The sequence below is a fragment of the Saimiri boliviensis genome, chromosome 17, assembly GCF_048565385.1.
Source record: "Saimiri boliviensis isolate mSaiBol1 chromosome 17, mSaiBol1.pri, whole genome shotgun sequence".
Classification (NCBI taxonomy): Eukaryota; Metazoa; Chordata; class Mammalia; order Primates; family Cebidae; genus Saimiri; species Saimiri boliviensis.
In genome coordinates this window covers 930,551-948,103 of record NC_133465.1, presented here as the reverse complement: position 1 = coordinate 948,103, position 17,553 = coordinate 930,551, and the positions used below count along the sequence as shown (strand labels likewise).

At 44.3% G+C, this 17,553-nt stretch overlaps 1 non-coding gene across 1 annotated transcript; it reads left to right on the top strand.

Annotated features, from left to right (window-relative positions):
- Positions 1-14,883: 14,883 nt before the first annotated feature.
- TRNAN-GUU (transfer RNA asparagine (anticodon GUU)) lies at positions 14,884-14,957 on the top strand. The gene has a single exon. It is a non-coding gene; the product is annotated as a tRNA-Asn (tRNA).
- The last annotated feature ends 2,596 nt before the right edge of the window (positions 14,958-17,553 follow it).

The window sequence follows — 17,553 nt, the reverse complement described above, 5'->3', positions numbered from 1 at the left end:
AACGGCACTTGTGTGTTAGTGGGCCCTGATACAGACCGAACACTTATCCTTGGGAAACCAGCTAAGCATGCATCTGAAACTGCCCATGATAAGCTGAATTCTGTCGGACATAATAAGTCCCCTAGTTGGATGGGCCCAGCAGCAGTACATGCTAATGTGGAAATCCAGGATGGAGCCTCGGCAGGAGCGAAGAACACAAGTAAGCTGCATGAGCAGGTAGCCCAGACTCTCCTATAGTCCCCTATGTCACCCATCACACTTACACCTGTTTTCACCTATTTCTCTACAGGAGCTAGAGAGGTGCCCATACAACTGAGTGAAAGAGAAAAAAACTCACGCATGGTTTACAGATGGGTTAGCTTAGTATGTGCGTGCAGACCATAATGAACTGTGACTGTGTTACAGCCACATGCTGCAGGGAGTAGTACTGAAAGAGAGTGAAAAGGGAAGATCTTCCCAGTAGGCAGAGATCTGAATCATGCACCTGATTATTCATTTTGTGTGGAAGGAGAAGTGGCCTGAAGGAAGAATAAATAAGCTGAGTGTAGTGGTGTGTACCTGTAGTCTCAGCTACTTGGGAGACTGAGGCAAGAGGATCACTTAAGCCTGGGAGTTTGAAGCTATAGTAAATTATGATGGCACCACTGCACTCAGAGCCTAGATAACAGAGCAAGACATGGTCTCATTTATGTATGTTTGTATGTATGTATGTATGTTTGAGATGGAGTTTTGCTCTTGTTGCCCAGGCTGGAGTGCAATGGTGCCCAGGCTGGAGTTCGAGAGCAGCCTGGACAACATGATGAAACCCCATCTCTACTAAAAATACAAAAATTAGCTTGGTGTGGTGGCAGTCACTTGTAATCCCAGCTACTCGAGGAGGTTGAGGCAGGAGAATTGCTTGAGGTGGAGGTTTCAGTGAGCCAAGATAGCGCCGCTACACTCCAGCTTGTGCGACAGAGCAAGACTCTGACTAAAAATAAAATAAATTTGAAAAAGGTGGACTGCAGTGGTGTGAGAATGCACCTGACAGACCTCCCGTTACGGAAAGCTTACATAGCCAAGGGTCAAAGGCCAACTGCCACCCTCTGAAACCTGTCCTGCATTTGTGCCAAGGCCACACTTCCCACAGGGCCGCTCCAGCCAGTGACCAAGCACAGCACGGACACTATGACTGGCCCCTTCTGGGAGACATGGGACTCCTCTGACGTCCCACTTGGCTTTGGGGACTTCCTGATGGCCTTGCCAAGCCTTCCTGGTAAAGCACTTTGGTCCAGGAAGCTTCTACCTGACCTTCCCTCCTCTCTCCTTCACGCAGGGTCAGACTTACAATGTGATCTGACGGTTCCCCCGGCAGTTCCTGGCTCTTGCTCCTCTCCTCTCACAGGTGCTTCTCCTGAGAAAATTCTTGCATGCTTAATCCCAGTTTGAGGGATTATTGGGACAATTATTGGGACCACTATTGGAACAGTTGACAAACTGTTACTAGGGGTGTGCAAATTAAATGGCCGTATTGTATAAATCCATGTTAACTTCCCGGTATAGATGACAGCACTGTGATTATATAGGAGTAGGTCCTTGGTGTTTAGGAATTACAAGTTGAAATGTTTAGGATAATGGAGCGACTTACTTTCAAATGGTTCCCAAAAAATTATAGATAGATAGATAGATAGATAGAGTGAGAAAGTGAGAATAATAAAGCAAATGTATATAATGTTTTGTGGGAAGAGAGCATAGTTTTTTTGTAGTATTCTTGCAACTTTTCCATAAGTTTGAAATTATCCAAAATTTTAAAATGTTTAAAACATTCTGGGTTGGGCACAGTGACTCATGCCTGTAATCCCAGTACTTTGGGAGGCTGATGTGAGTGGATCACCTGAGGTTGGGAGTCCGAGATCAGCCTCACCAACATGGAGAAACTCCATCTCTACTAAAAATACAAAATTAGCAGGAGTGGTGGCACATGCCTGTAATCCTAGCTACTCAGGAGGCTGAGGCAGGAGAATCGCTTGAACCCAGGAGATGGAGGTTGCGGTGAGCCAAGATGGCACCATTGCACTCCAGCCTGGACAATAAGAGCTAAAATCCGTCTCAAAAAAAAAAAAAAAGAAAGAAAGAAAGAAAAAAAAAATCTGAAGACATACATTCAGCCAGCAGTCATATGAAAAAAAGCTCTACATCACTGATCATTAGAGAAATGCAAATCAAAACCACAATGAGATACCATCTAATCAGCCAGAATGGCAATTATTAAAAAGTCGGAAAATAACAGATGCTGGTGAGGTTGTGGAGAAAAAGAAACACTTATACACTGTTAGTGGTAGTGTAAATTAGTTCAGCCATTGTGGAAGACAGTGTGGTGATTCCTCAAAGACCTAAAAACAGAAATACCATTCAACCCAGCAATCTTATTACTGGATACATACCCAAAGGAATATAAATCATTCTATTATAAAGACACACACACATGTATATTCATTGCAACAGCATTCACAATAGCAAAGACATGGAATCGACCTAAATGCTCATCAGTGATAGACTGGATAAAGAAAAATGTGGTACATATACACCATGGAATACTATGCAGCCATAGCGATGAATGAGATCATGTCCTTTGCAGGGACACGGATGGAGCTGGAGGCCATCGTCCTTAGCAAACTAACGCAGGAATAGAAAATCAAATACCACGTGCTCTCACTTACAAGTGGGAGCGAAATGGTGAGAACACGTGGACACACTGAGTGGAACAACACACACTGGGGCCTTCTGGTGGAGGGTAGGAGGAAGGAGAGGATCAGGAAAATAACTCCTGGGTTCCAGGCTTCATACCTGGGTGATGAAATGATCTGTACAACAAACCCCCGTGACAGAAGTTTACCTGTGTCACAAACCTGCATTTATACCCCCGAACTGAAAAGATTTTTAAAAAAATCTTAAAAGAAACAAACACTCAGAATCTTGATTAAAAGTCTTGATGCAAAAGGGCTTGCATAATTAATATGGTTTGAGTCTGTGTCCCCACACAAACCTGACGTCAAACTGTAATCCCCAATGTCAGAGAAGGGATGTGGTTGGAGGTGATTAGATTAATGGATTTCTCCCATGCTGTTCTCATTAGAATGGGTGAGTTCTCTTGAGATCTGGCTGTTTAAAAGTGTATATTAACTCCCCCTTCCCTCTCTTCATTCTGCTCCAGCATGTAGGATGTGCCGGCTTCTCTTTCCCTTTTGCCATGATTGTAAGTTTCCGGAGGTCTCCCCAGCCTTGCTTCCTGTGCAGCCTGTGGTACCATGAGCCAATTCAACCTCTTTTCTTTATAAATTACCCAGTCTCAGGTAGTTCGTCCCCCCCTGCCCCAGGTAGTTCTTAATACCAATGCAAGAATGGGCTAATATAATAGCCTTCTTCTTTATCTTGAAATTCATCAAGGACACCAAGGCCATGCCACCCAATTTAGAAGTTTCCTTTTTATTCTCCAAAGTGATTTCTAGTAGAAAGATGGAAGGCTGTTTACACTTTTATTGATTGCTTAGTTTTGTCATTATAATTATATATTTCAAAATTCTTGTAGAATTAGTTTGTTAGGACTGCCATAAATATACCACAATTGGAAGAACAGGTGGCTTAAAAAACACAGATTCATTTTCTCACAGTTCTCGAGGTTGTAAGTCCAAGATCAAGGCGTCAGCAGATGTTGTTTCTTCTGAGGCCTCTCTCCTTGGCTTGCAGTTGCTGCCTTCTCGCCGTGCCCTCACATGGTCTCCACTCTGTATACGTGTGCCTCCCTGGTGTCTCTTCCTCTTCTTAGGAGGACACTAATTGTATTAAATTAGGGCCCCATCCTTATGACCTTAGTTAGCTTCAATCACCTCTTTAAAGATGTCATCTCTAAAGGTATTCACACTCCAAAGTAGTGAGTGTCAGGGATTCGACTTACAAATTTTGGGGAAACACAATTCAGCCCAGAGCATGGAGTGTATTATTCTCTCTTTAATCAAAGGCTACTTATCACCACCTCTTCACACCATCTCCACATACACCGGAAGGCAACTTTTTCTAAGATTCAGTCCTCTGAAGAATAATGTAAATCTCAAAACTCTTTTAAAAATATGGTTAATGTGAAGCCTATAATTTTATTTTCATTTTCTTCCAACCTGAATGATTTTTCTTAAAGGGCTCATACATTGAAATCTTATAATCTTTTGCCTAGATTTTGGCTGGGCATGGTGGCTCATGCTGGTAATCCCAGCATTTGGGGAGGCTGAGGCAGGTGGATTATTTAAACTCAGGATTTTAAGACCAGCTGTGGCACCAGATAGGGCAAATCCTCACATCTACCCAAAACACAAAAATCAGCTGGCCTTGGAGGTGTGCTTGTAGTCTCAGCTACTCAGGAGGCTAAAGTGGGAGGACCACTTGAGCCTGGGAGGTCAAGACTGCAGTGAGCCGTGATCGTGCCATTGTGCTCCAGCCTGGGTGACAGAGTAAGACCCCGTCTCAAAAGATAATAATAATAACAAAATTTTGTCACATTTCTTTCTTTTTTTTTTCTGGGAGGGTTGTGAGCTTCTTTATGTTAGATTACTAAGCACTTAATTTAAGTGCGATACAATTTAAGGAACCATATGGACTTTCTAATTACATCTGAAGGTGTATTATCTAATTTGAAAAGTGCTTCTTTCCCTTGTCACTCTTTATAGATGTTCATATCAGTTCTCCAGGAACACATAGACTCTTAATTTGGTTGCACTGTGGTCTGAGAGACTGTTTGTTATGATTTCTATTCTTTTGCATTTGCTGAGGAGTGATTTACTTCCAATTATGTGGTCAGTTTTAGAGTAGGTGTGCTATGGTGCTGAGAAGAATGTATATTCTGTGGATTTGGGATGGAGAGTTCTGTAAATGTCTATTAGGTTTGCTTGGTCCAGATCTGAGTTCGAGTCCTGGATATCCTTGTTAATTTTCTGTCTCACTGATCTGTCTAATGTTGACAGTGGGGTGTTAAAGTCTCCCACTATTATTGTGTGGGAGTCTAAGTCTCTTTGTAGGTCATTAAGAACTTGCTTTATGCATCTGGGTGCTCCTGTATTGGGTGTGTATATATTTAGGATAATTAGCTCTTCTTGATGCGTTGATCCTTTTACCATTATGTAATGCCCTTCTTTGTCTCTTTTGATCTTTGTTGGTTTAAAGTCTATTTTATCAGAGACTAGGGTTGCAACTCCTGCTTTTTTTTTTTTGCTCTCCATTTGCTTGGTAAATGTTCCTCCATCCCTTTATTTTGAGCCTATGTATTTTCTTGCATGTGAGATGGGTTTCCTGAATACAGCACACCAATGGGTCTTGACTTTTTATCCAATTTGCCAGTCTGTGTCTTTTGATCGGGGCATTTAGCCCACTTATATTTAAGGTTAATATTGTTGTGTGTGAATTTGATCCTGCCATTTTGATGCCAGCTGGCTGTTTTGCCCGTTAGTTGACACGGTGTCTTCATTGTGTTGAAGCTCTTTACCATTTGGTACATTTTTAGAGTGGCTGGTACTGGTTGTTCCTTTCTATGTTCCTTGCTATGTGCTTCTTTCCGGAGGTCTTGTAAGGCAGGCCTGGTGGTGCACACCTGCATTCCCAGCTACTTGGGAGGCTGAGGCAGGAGGATGGCTTGAGCCTACGTGTTGGGAACTGTACTATTTTTCTAATTTTTCTGCAAGTCTATATTGGTTCAAAATGAAAAGGTTTTAAAAACAGAGTGCCTTACAATTTTCAAGTTTGTTTTACTTTCTCCCATTGGTAAACATACACTGTCGATCTTGACATTTTGGGAAATCTGAAAAAAAATCTTTAGAAGTAGGGGCAGGGAATGATAGATTTATTGCCCAAAGACTGTTAGCATTGTGACATGTTTCATCTGGACTTTTTTTTTTTTCCCTAGAATTTTTTAGCAGATCAGTAATTAAATAGTAGTGGACCTTTTATAGATATTTTTATTGAATCTTTTTTTACATTTATTATAGAAGTAATAGGAGACTTTTAAGATGTCACAGCAGATATTGCTGTTCCCTTTTTTGCAATACCCCTAATGAAAAATAAGAACTGAAATACCTAAAACCTCAGACTTCATTATATGGGAAAGAAGGGTAGGGGCTGCCTGCCTCATGCAGCGGAGGTTGAAGACACCAGGAGGGAAAACCTGCAACTGCAGATGGTGGGCACAGCCAGCAGAACACATGGTTGTCTGTGTTAGGTGGCTTGTAGACCCTGGGCGAAAATCCAATGACTTGTTTGGAGCAACCGGACTGAAGGGCAGAGGGGCTTTGGAGTTTCCTTGTCCTGTGTTAAACACAGGATTGGCAAAAGACATGCCGTCTTTGAAATCAGCCTTCAGGGCTGAAAACCATCTGGGAGTGACAAGCAGCTCTGACACTGCTAACATCTAGCCCGTGAAAAGAGGAAATCTGCGCCAATGGTCGAAACAGTTATGCAACCCTCTGTGAATCAGAGAGGCTTTGGCACCCACCCCCAAGCACTGCCCTGGCCTTGTTCCCACACATATCTTGTGAGCAGCTCCACTGGGGAAGCTAGGATCCACCCTGGGAGAAGAGTCCTCTGGATACATGTGAAGGGGTGCCCAGGATGACAGCTGAGGGTGGGTCCAGAGAGCCCCATGTCAGGATCCAAGGACAGAGGGCTCAGGGGACCTTCCCCTGAGGATACAAAGTTGATGGTAAACTTCATGTACTTGATTAAACAACAACAACAAAAAGTTATGAAACAAACAAAAAGTAAGATCATATGAATCCTGAGGAAAGAAGAAAGCTGTATGAGAAATGAAATGCCCCCATAGTACGTCACCTAGTGCGGCTGTGACTAGAGAGACTCATAACAAGGTTAACATTGAATATTATTCTAACTCAAAATAGTGATGAAATCATCTTGGCAGGATGTGGGGAGAGCAAGTTGGGGGTGGGGGGTAATTGAGTTAAATCTTCCAGAAATAGATAATATCTATTTATGCCCCAAAGTGGCACCATTTAGAGCTAAGTGCCAAAAGAAACATCAAACCGATGTCCCCTCCAAACAAGACAGGGGCAGGGGCAGGAGACTGCTGGTTTCATACTAAGCCCTGTGGGACTATTTCACTTCCAATACTACCTGCGTGGACCACTTAGATTTTTTAAATTTGTAAAAATTCTGAGAACTATCTGGAAAGTTGTGGGCAGTTTGTTTCCTCTTACAGAGTTTTCCCCCCCATATAATTGGAGGGAAAAAAACCTACAGATTCTCTGATAGAATCGGCATTTCATAGACCCATATTCATGGCATTCCTGTGGATCTGAAACACAAGATCTATAGTCCACATAATAATCCTATCTTGACCTTTTCCTTGCATCTTTTAAGTTTTGAATTTTGAGCTCTGGCATTTGTTCTCTCCAAAATAACTAGTGAAACTTCAGTGTTTGTCGCTGAAAATTACAGATCTGGGTGGGGGAAAAAAAACCCAACTCAGCGAGATAAGTAGACCATGTCTCCCTGACCCTTTACAGCTGCAAAAAAGGAGGTAAGATTTTGCTTCTTCAAACTGTGTTTTCAAATGTTATATCTATCAAAGGAAAACTGTATAAAACATCTAGACTTCAAAGAATGTTACTGTGTCCTATGAAAGTAATCACTAACTGCTACCAAATCTGTTATCCAGGTGACTTACCTATAAGTTGTACTGCTCTGATAACACTGAAATGAATGCTTTTTCCTGGAAGGGATATACATGTAAGAATGTATTTTGTCGACCCAGAAGAGAGAGGAAGAGCTCTTTCCTGTTTTCCTGCATGCACGGAGATCATAAGACCTATGCTTCTGTTCAATTTCTTAAGAATCTAGGCGTTTGTGGTCCATTGAAATGAGCATTTCTTACCCAGACACTGCTTCCTTGTCTTGGGGCTGACCATCCGCTCTGGCCTGGCAGCAGGAATTTTCACTCCATCCCTAGATATTATGGGAAATCAGTCCCTTGGTCCCTTGTCCCAGCCAACACACACCAATTAACTGCCACCTGCTGGTAGTCTCAGCCCCACCAAGCAGCTCTTGCTCCTCTGTTCTTTCCTACAGCCTCAATTACTTTTTTTTTTTTTTTTTTTTAAATACAGTCTCTTCTGTTGTCCAGGCTGGAGTGCAGTGGTGCATCACGGCTCACTGCAGCTTCAATCACTTGAGCTCAAGAGATCCTACCACCTCAGCTTCCAGAGTAGCTGGGACCACAGGTGCACACCATCACATCCAGCTAATTTTTTGTAGAAACAAGTTTTGCCATGTCACCCAGACTGATCTTGAACTCCTGAGCTCAAGTGATCCACCCACATCGGCCTTCCAAAGTGCTGGAATTATAAGCGTGAGCCACTGTACCAAGCCTACTATTTTTTTAATATTAGGATTTTATTTTCAAGCCTTCCCTCGTTGTACGGAAAGTAAAAATGGTGTTCCAATCTCAGTGTGACTGGTAGCTGTGAATGGCTATGACTCACCCACCAATCACCGCTATTCACACTACCACAAGAGTCTTACGTGAAAGCCTGGTAACACAATTTGTTGGGGTGAATTCTCCAAACTTGGTGATGGATTTCCAAGAGGGACAAATGGAAGAAGCAGACTACTACTCTTTGGGTGGTCGGGTAGGTATCCTGGCATTTGTATCCCAGGCGCTTCAGCTACCCAGCAGCTCCATATGAGCCGTCCAACCAATCCGAAATTGTTCTTATACTTTCCCTTCCCAGCCCTCTCTGCTTCCAATATCCTCACCCCACCTTCCAGGCCCCCTGCCCAAGACCTTGCCCTAGAGAGTTCCTTTCTAGTTCCCACATCCCCAAGCAATGGATGGGAAAGGAAATCTCTTTTCACACAGAAATCAGTCTCTGGGAACTATACCTAACAGGAGTCTAATTCATTATTGATTGTTGATGGATTGAGACAGGATCTGACTCTGTCACCCAGGCTGAAGTGTAGTGGTGTGATCAGGGCTCACTGCAGCTTCAAACTCCCAGGTTCAAGCAACCCTCCTACCTCCACCTTCCAAAGTGCTGGCATTACAGGCATGAACCACTTATAGGTGAGAACATGCAGTATTTGCTTTTCTGTTCCTGAGTTACTTTGCTTAGGATAATGGCCTCCAGTTCCATCCAAGTTGCTGCAAAATACATTATTTTGTTCTTTTTTGTGGCTGCATAGTACTCCATGGTGTGTATATGTATGTGTGTGTGTACACATACCACATTTTCTTTACCCACTCATCAGTTGATTCATGCAGTATGGTTTTAATATTAGCCATTCTGACAGGTCTTTGGTGACATCTCATTATAATTTTATTTTGCTTTCTCCTGATGACTAGTAAGACCAGATTTTATATGCTTATTCTCTTCTTTTATAAAGTGTCTGTACAAGTAGTTTGCTCATTTTTCTTTTCTGCCCCTTTTTTTTTTTTTGTATTGATTTGTGGAAATACTGTGTTCCAGATGCAAGACTTTATTTATTTATTTTTTTGAGACAGGGTCTCCTGCTGTTGCCCAGGCTGGAGTGCAGTGGTTCAAATCTGGCTCACTGCAGCCTCAACCTCCTGGAATTATGCAAGTTTCCTGCCTCAGCCCTCCGTGTAGCTGGGACCACAGGCACATGCCCCAATGCCCAGTTAATTTTTTTATTTTTTGTAGAGATGGGGTCTCAATTTGTTGACCAGGCTAGGACAAGTTCTTTATTGATTAAATGTTTAGCAATCTTTTTCCACTCTGTGGCTGACTTTATTACTGTCTTAATAGTATCTTTTTTTTTTTTGAGACGGAGTTTTGCTCTTGTTACCCAGGCTGGAGTGCAATGGCACGATCTCGGCTCACCGCAACCTCCGCCTCCTGGGTTCAAGCAATTCTCCTGCCTCAGCCTCCTGAGTAGCTGGGATCACAGGCACGCGCCACCATGCCCAGCTAATTTTTAGTATTTTTAGTAGAGACGGGGTTTCACCATGTTGACCAGGATGGTCTTGATCTCTCGACCTCGTGATCCACCCGCCTCGGCCTCCCAAAGTGCTGGGATTACAGGCTTGAGCCACCGCGCCCGGCCTAGTAGTATCTTTTTATGAATTGAAGTCTTTATAATGTATTTTCATGAACTGAAGCCCTTATAATGCCTTTTCATGAGTTGAAGCTCCTATTCAATAAAGTAGTCCAATTTATCAACATTTTCCTTTATAGTTAGTGCTTCTATGTCTCATTTAAGGAATACCTGCCTACTCCCACTCATGAAGATAGTCTCTAGTGTTATCTTGTAGAATATTTCTTTTTTTTCTTTTTTTTTTTTTTTTTTTGAGACGGAGTTTCGCTCTCGTTACCCAGGCTGGAGTGCAATGGCGCGATCTCGGCTCACCACAACCTCCGCCTCCTGGGTTCAGGCAATTCTCCTGCCTCAGCCTCCTGAGTAGCTGGGATTACAGGCACGTGCCACCACGCCCAGCTAGTTTTTTGTATTTTTAGTAGAGATGGGGTTTCACCATGTTGACCAGGATGGTCTCGATCTCACGACCTCGTGATCCACCCGCCTCGGCCTCCCAAAGTGCTGGGATTACAGGCTTGAGCCACCGAGCCCGGCGAATATTTCTTTTTCAAAAAATTTTTTTAAACTTTCTAGCCTTATGTCATAAGAATGTTCTAGTTTTACTTTTCACATTTAGATCTCCAATCCACTTGATGTGTGAGTGTGTTGGGAGGGAGGGGTTATGTTTCATTTTTTCCACATGGATAGCTAGTTGACCCAATATCATTTGTTGAAAAATTCATCCCTTCCCCACTGTTCTGTAGTGTAATCTTCGTCATAAGCCAAGTGTATCTATACGTGTGGGTCCATTTCTGAATTCTCTCTTCTGTGTCATTGGTATATTTGCCTGTGGGGAACATTCCCGTGTGAGACCCCTAAAAGGCGTGAGTCTCACTATACGGTGAGTTTGATCCCAAACACAGTTTCCTACTGGAGGCAGTCGAGCTATCCGGAAATATAGGAAGAAAGATGAATGATCAGTTTCTAATATCAACCACAATATCGTTTGGGCCTAAAACTATGCGTTGCTGCTAGACCGAGTAACCCCCTACCAGCAACCAGTTCCTGCTTTTAACCTTTTTATGACTCTCTCTTTAAGAATAAGTTTTAACCTTTTCTTTACTTACCTGACTGCCTAATGGTTTAACTGTCGATATTTGCAAAGCAAATGCCACCATAAGGGATGGCTTTGATTCCTGACTCACAGATTCCTGAGTCAGAGATTCCTGAATGGGGAAGTTGAGTTAAGTTGAGTTAGGAGTAGACAAAGGAGAATCCGGTTAAGAGATATTCTGATGAGCAAAACCAGAAAACCTTTTCACATCTCAGTTCTAAAACAAGATCAAACCGGAGATACCTGCAGCCAGGAGGAATAATGTCTGGATGCAAACAAGCTTTGTGATTACAGGAAATTCTGTTACTTTTTACAACCACTGATTGTGTATCTGACTTTTCAATTGTATAGGCCATGTAAGGTATACATTTACATTTCGTCTTGCAACCATTGTGTATTTGACTTCTCTATTGTATAGGCCATGTGAGGCATACATTTACATTCCTCTTACTATGACGTAAACCAGAGCCAAGAAAGTGTATTTATTCCTGGCCTTTGAAAAATAAAATTTGCTGTTTAGGCACAGCCTATCAGCCCTCCAGACGCCTCGCTTTCTCTCTCTCTGTCTTTATTATTTTCTCAGGCGCACTCCCTCTTCTAGGTATTGGGACCCTCTTGCAGGTCGAGAGACCCCCGGGCAGACGTGCCTACCCGTCCAGACGGTCCACGACATCTACACATATATATACACACACAGATACATATAGATAGATAGATATAAATATAGATATGGAGAGGGAGAGACAGAGAGAGAGAGAGAGAGAGAGAGAGAGAGAGAGAGTGTGTGTATCTTGCTGTCTTGTCCTGGCTGCTCTCCAACTCTGGGCCTCAATGAATCCTCCGGTCTCCCCCTCTCAAAGTGTCCAGATTATAAATGTGAGCCACCTCACCCAGCCCATTTTAATATTTTAAATTTAGTTCAACAATTGTGGAAGACAGTGTGGTAATTTCTCAAGGATCTAGAACCAGAAATACCATTTGACCCAGCAATCCCATTAACTGGGTATAAGCCCAAAGGATCATACATCATTCTACAATAAAGACACATGCGCACATATGTTTATTGCAGCACTCTTCAATAGCAAAGACTTGGAACCAACCCAAATGCCCATCAATGATAGAATGGATAATGAAAACGTGGCCTACATGCACCATGGAATACTATGCAGCCATAAAAAAGGACGAGTTCATGTCCTTTGTGGGGAATGGATGAAGGTGGAAACTATCATTCTCAGCAAATTAACACAAGAACAGAAAACCAAACACTGCATGTTCTCAGTCATAAGTGCAAGTTCAAAAATGAGGACACGTAAACACAGGGAGGGGAACATCACACACCAGGGCCTGCTGGCGGCTGGGGGGCAAGGGGAGAGATAGCATTAGGACAAACACCTAATGTAGATTTGGGTTGATGGCTGCAGCAAACCACCATAGCACATGTATAGGTTCATGTAATAAACCTGCACATTCTGCACGTGTATCCCCGAACTCAAAGTATAATAAAGAAAAAAGTTTTAAATTTAAATACACATTCCACAAATTACATAACAAGTTTAGGAAGCCTCCTTTATGCCAGTTTTACAAAAACAGAAATGACAGCACATCGATGACAAGATGTCAAAGTGGTGACATCCTAAAGTAGTGAAAGAGAAAGAAAGTTATTGTGGAATTCTATGCCACAGTGAAAACTCTTTCAAAATTGTGACTGAAGTAAGGACATTCAAAGACATACACAAAATGAGGCCAGGCGCGGTGACTCAGGCCTGTAATCCCAGCACTTTGGGAAGCAAGGGGATCACTTGAGATCAGGGAGTCAGAGACCAGCTGGCCAACATGGCAAAGCCTTGCCTCTACTAAAAATACAAAAATTAGCCAAGTGTGGTGGCACGTACCTATAATCCCAGCTACTCAGGAGGCTTAAGCATGAGAATCACTTGAACCCAGGAGATGGAGGTTGCAGCGAGCTGAGGTCATGCCACTGCACCTGAGCCTGGACGATGGAGCAAAACTCCATCTAAAAAAAAATACAAATAGGGAAACCCATTTGGGACCCTTCTTCTGCACGGGGGAGCTTTTCTCTTTCTTTCACCTGTTAAATTTCTGCTCTTAAACGAAAACAAAAACGCAAATAAAAATAAAGACATACAAATACATGAAAGCATTCACTGACCCACACTACAAGAAATGTTAAAGGAGTCGTCTAGGCCTCAGATAAGGATACCAGAGAGAAAGCTGGACCTCCACAAAGAAATACAGATGACTGAAAACCTCTATGTGGGTACTTCCATGTCGGGGTTTATAACATGTCTAAAATCAAATTACATGACACTAGCACAAAGGCCAGAAGGGGAGGTACAATGTCACCTGATGGCAGCCTGATCAAGGTGTAGTCTAGAAACCAGAAAGCCATCACTGACACAACACAAGAAAGAATTACAGCTAATAAGCCAAAAAAGGAAAGACAATGGACTGATATAAAAGCCATGTGCTCACTCTGCTGGAACCACTGCTCTCCGGGCCTCTCCCTGTAGAAACACACCGGTGGCCAGTGACAAGTGAACAAGATTGATGACGGCAGCATCGTTTGTAATCCTAAAGTAATAGAACCAACGCAATTTCAAACATAATGGAAAACGCTTTATTTAACAAACACGGACAATCGAACAAACAGTGGAAGGAAGTCCTTTTGCCTAGAGGAACGCGGAGGGTCAGGAGATGCTATTCCTGCATGGATTTCAGGGTTTCCAGATGCCTAGTTTTCAGGCTAGTTCTTCCGGAAGATCTTATTCTTGGGGAGCTACAGGTTCTCGCATTTGGGCTCTTCCAGGTTCTGTCTCCGTTTTCCCCTCAATTCCTCCCCATTCTGCTGCAATAAAAAAATTAAACCTCACCGCCAGCGCCCCTGCACGAGCCTTTTAGGCGATCTGGATGTCTGGTCCACCGCTCCCCGGCTTCTTTCCCCGCTTTTCCCTTTCCCCGCTTGTCCGGTCCCCGGACCCGACCCCAGCCCAGCTGCGCCCTCGGCTCCACCGCGCAGAAGGTGCCCTGGAGGCCCTGCCCTTTGCTCACCCCGCGGAGCGCCGAGAAATCAACCTGAATAAACGCTTTGTAAACGGAATTTCCATGGAAAAATCTCTCATGATTGCCATTCTCAAGGCTCTTCAAAGGGCTAAAAGCTAAAGGCGACGATGGAGTCATTGGGCAAGTCCTAGTCGTGCGCCCTGCTGAGTGCAGGACCCTGCGCCCCGCCAGGGGACCCACGAGCGACCCTCACCCCATTCCTGCCCCGGCGGGGCCCCGTGCGGGACACAGGATCGGGAGACGGCAGCGGAAGCGACTGCGCAGGGTGGGCAGAGGGTCCCTCACTGGGTGAAGTCGGGGCAGAGAACGGGAAGAGCCATCCCGGGAGCCGGCCGGGCGCTCAGCGTCCCTTCCACCCCCAGGACCCTCCGCCCGGGTCGCGGACGGGGCGTTTCCGGGGGCTTGTGAAGCAGCGGCGGGGCAGGACCGGCGAAGGCCATTCCGCTGTCCTCTGACTTCAGAATCTCCCAACGCGTGCGTGTCCTAAGGGAGCAGCGGACTCGCTGCTCCGATCTCTCCGAGCCTCGCTAGCCGTCCTGCCCAGGCAGCCCTTAGTGTGGAAGGGATGCGGGACCTTTGGTGAGTGGCCCTACCCATCGCACTCGGGGGAGCCGGCAGCACCTGTCTCTGTGGCGCAATCGGTTAGCGCGTTCGGCTGTTAACCGAAAGGTTGGTGGTTCGAGCCCACCCAGGGACGCCTCCTCTAACTTTTAAAGCGTTCACATGTAGATCAATTCTGACAGAGCATCACCTGAAATGTCAGGTTGTCTTGTGCCTGTGTACAAGAAACAGAGACTAAATGAGTCCCTCTGGTGCGATAAAATCCTCCTGCTGCCCCTCATAGGCTTGGATGGGTTATAGACCAGCCTCAATGTTTTTCATTTTTAACAGGAAGCTTAGAGAGGTGTCCTATCCCCAGGATGTGCCTGGATTTACATAATGTGACCAGTAGAATCATTTATCATCACCATAATCCTCTCCATCATTTTTGAAAACAGCATTTCCCCCCTCAGTTTGTGCATGATTTATTTAACCCTTTTCAAAATGTGTTGGAAATGAGGTTGGCCTCGTGGTTTTAGGATTTCCAAGAGTCCTGCAGTGATCATTCTAGCATGCATCTCTTTGGCTACTAATATTCCTATAGTGTAGAGGACTGGATGTGCCACTGCCATCTTACAGGCTTTTTAATTTTAATTTTTAGTTTTTGTGGCAGGGTCTCATTCTGTCTCTCAGGCTGGAGTGCAGTGACCCCATCACATGTCACTGCAGCCTCGACTTCCCAGGCTCAAGCGATCCTTCCATCGCTCAGCCTTCCCAGTAGCTGGGACTACAGTCGTGGGCCATCATGGTCTGCTGATTTTTGTGTGTTTTGTAGAGAAGAGATTTCACCATGTGGCACAGGCTGGTCTCCTAATCTTAATCGAAGTTAAGATGAGCACACTTTGGTCTGTGTGGGTTATACTGGGCTCAAGCAGCTCCGAGGCCTCACAAAGTGCCAGGATTTACTGGCATGAGCCACTGCATCGGCCTTGTATAACGCCTGTAACTTCAGCAAATTTAACAAATTTATCTTCTGCGGGAGGGGTACCAAATCATATTCCAATTTACTTCTCAACTCTGATACTGTCCCTTTCTTCATTTACTTGCTGGCACAACAAACTTTCTTATCCCTCCCTATCTTTTTTTAGAGTAGGTGTCACTCTGTCACCCAGTGTGGAGTGCAGTGGCGTGATCTCAGCTCACTGCAACCTCCACCCCCTGGGTTCCAGCGATCCTCACACCTCAGCCTCCACAGTAGCTGGATCTACTGGCATGCATGAGCACCTTCTTTTTTTTTTTTTTTTTTTGGTAGAGATAGGGTCTCGCTTTGTTGCCCATGTTGGTCTCTAACTCCTGGGCTCAACAGATCCATCTGCCTTGGTCTCCCAAACTGCTGGGATTTCAGGTGTGAGCCACCACCCTTGGCCATGTGCCCAGGATATTCTAATAAGGGGCTAGGTGGCTTCGTTTGGGATGATACAACAGAAGGACATGGAGGACATTACACACAGATATTCTGTGGCACAGGATGGAGAGGTAAACTTCTAAGACATTTCATTTGATTTTTGAGACAAGGTCTTGCGCTGTTGCCAAGGCAGCCGTGCAGTGGCACAGTCATAGTGGAGCATGATCACGGCTCACTGCAGCCTCAACCTCCCCGGGCTCAGGAGATCCTCCCACCTCAGCCTCCTGAGTAGCTGGGACTACCAGCATACACCAATGCTGGCTGGCTAATTTTTTTATCTTTTTGTAGAGACGGGGTTTCACCATGTTGCCGGGGCTGCTCTCCAACTGAGCTCAAGCAATCCACCTGCCTCAGGCTCTCAAAGTGCTGGTATTACAGTTGTGAGTCACTGTGCCCAGCTTGTAATTGTTTCCTGTGGTGACCAAGTCACATGGGTCCAGAGAAGACAGGGTCACAGTGACCTCTTTGATAGTCTTCCGCCAAGTCATTTATGCAAAGGAGCAAAATCACAATGGTCTCAGATATTTTTTTCTCCTTTTGATTCCTCTTTTCTTTCTAAGTTTTGATTTGACTTTTATTTGCTGAAAACAATCTAATGCCAGCTCTCTCTTCTGTATTAATGAAGAATTAACACGCAGGTAAGTTTCTCTGAGTTATTCCCTGACTGATTTCTTTCAGAGCCTATGTCCATAAAAATCAGCCCATCTGAGAAACATCATTGGAGCCAACAGAATCCTGCACCTGACAGGCCCCTGTTACAGACCTGGATCCTTAGTGCTACTGGCTCTCGTTCCATTTCCCACTGCTCAGCACACAGAAAGCCAATCATTGAGACACTGAGTATTGCTGAGGAAGAAGTTACTTGGGAGGCTGAGGTAGGAGAATGGCTTGAACCCGGGAGGCAGAGGTTGCGATGAGCCGAGATGGAGCCATTGCATTCCAGCCTGGCCGACAGAGTGAGACTCTGTCTCAAAAGAGAGAGAAAAAGAGAATACAATAGTGTAACCACTCTAAAATACTGCCTGATAGTTTCCAATACAGTGAAAAACACACCTACTTCCTGACCCAGCCATTCCATTACAAGGCTTATACTCAACAGAAATGAAGGCACAGGTCCATAAAAAGGTCCATTGTGGAATATTTGTAAACAGCTTTTTCACAATTGCCAAGAGTAGAAATAGTCCAACTGTCCATCATCTATAGTGTATTCACAGGTTAGAATGCACTCATCAATAACACCAAAAACCTGAGATTCATGCCATATAATGGAAGCATCTCATAACCACTG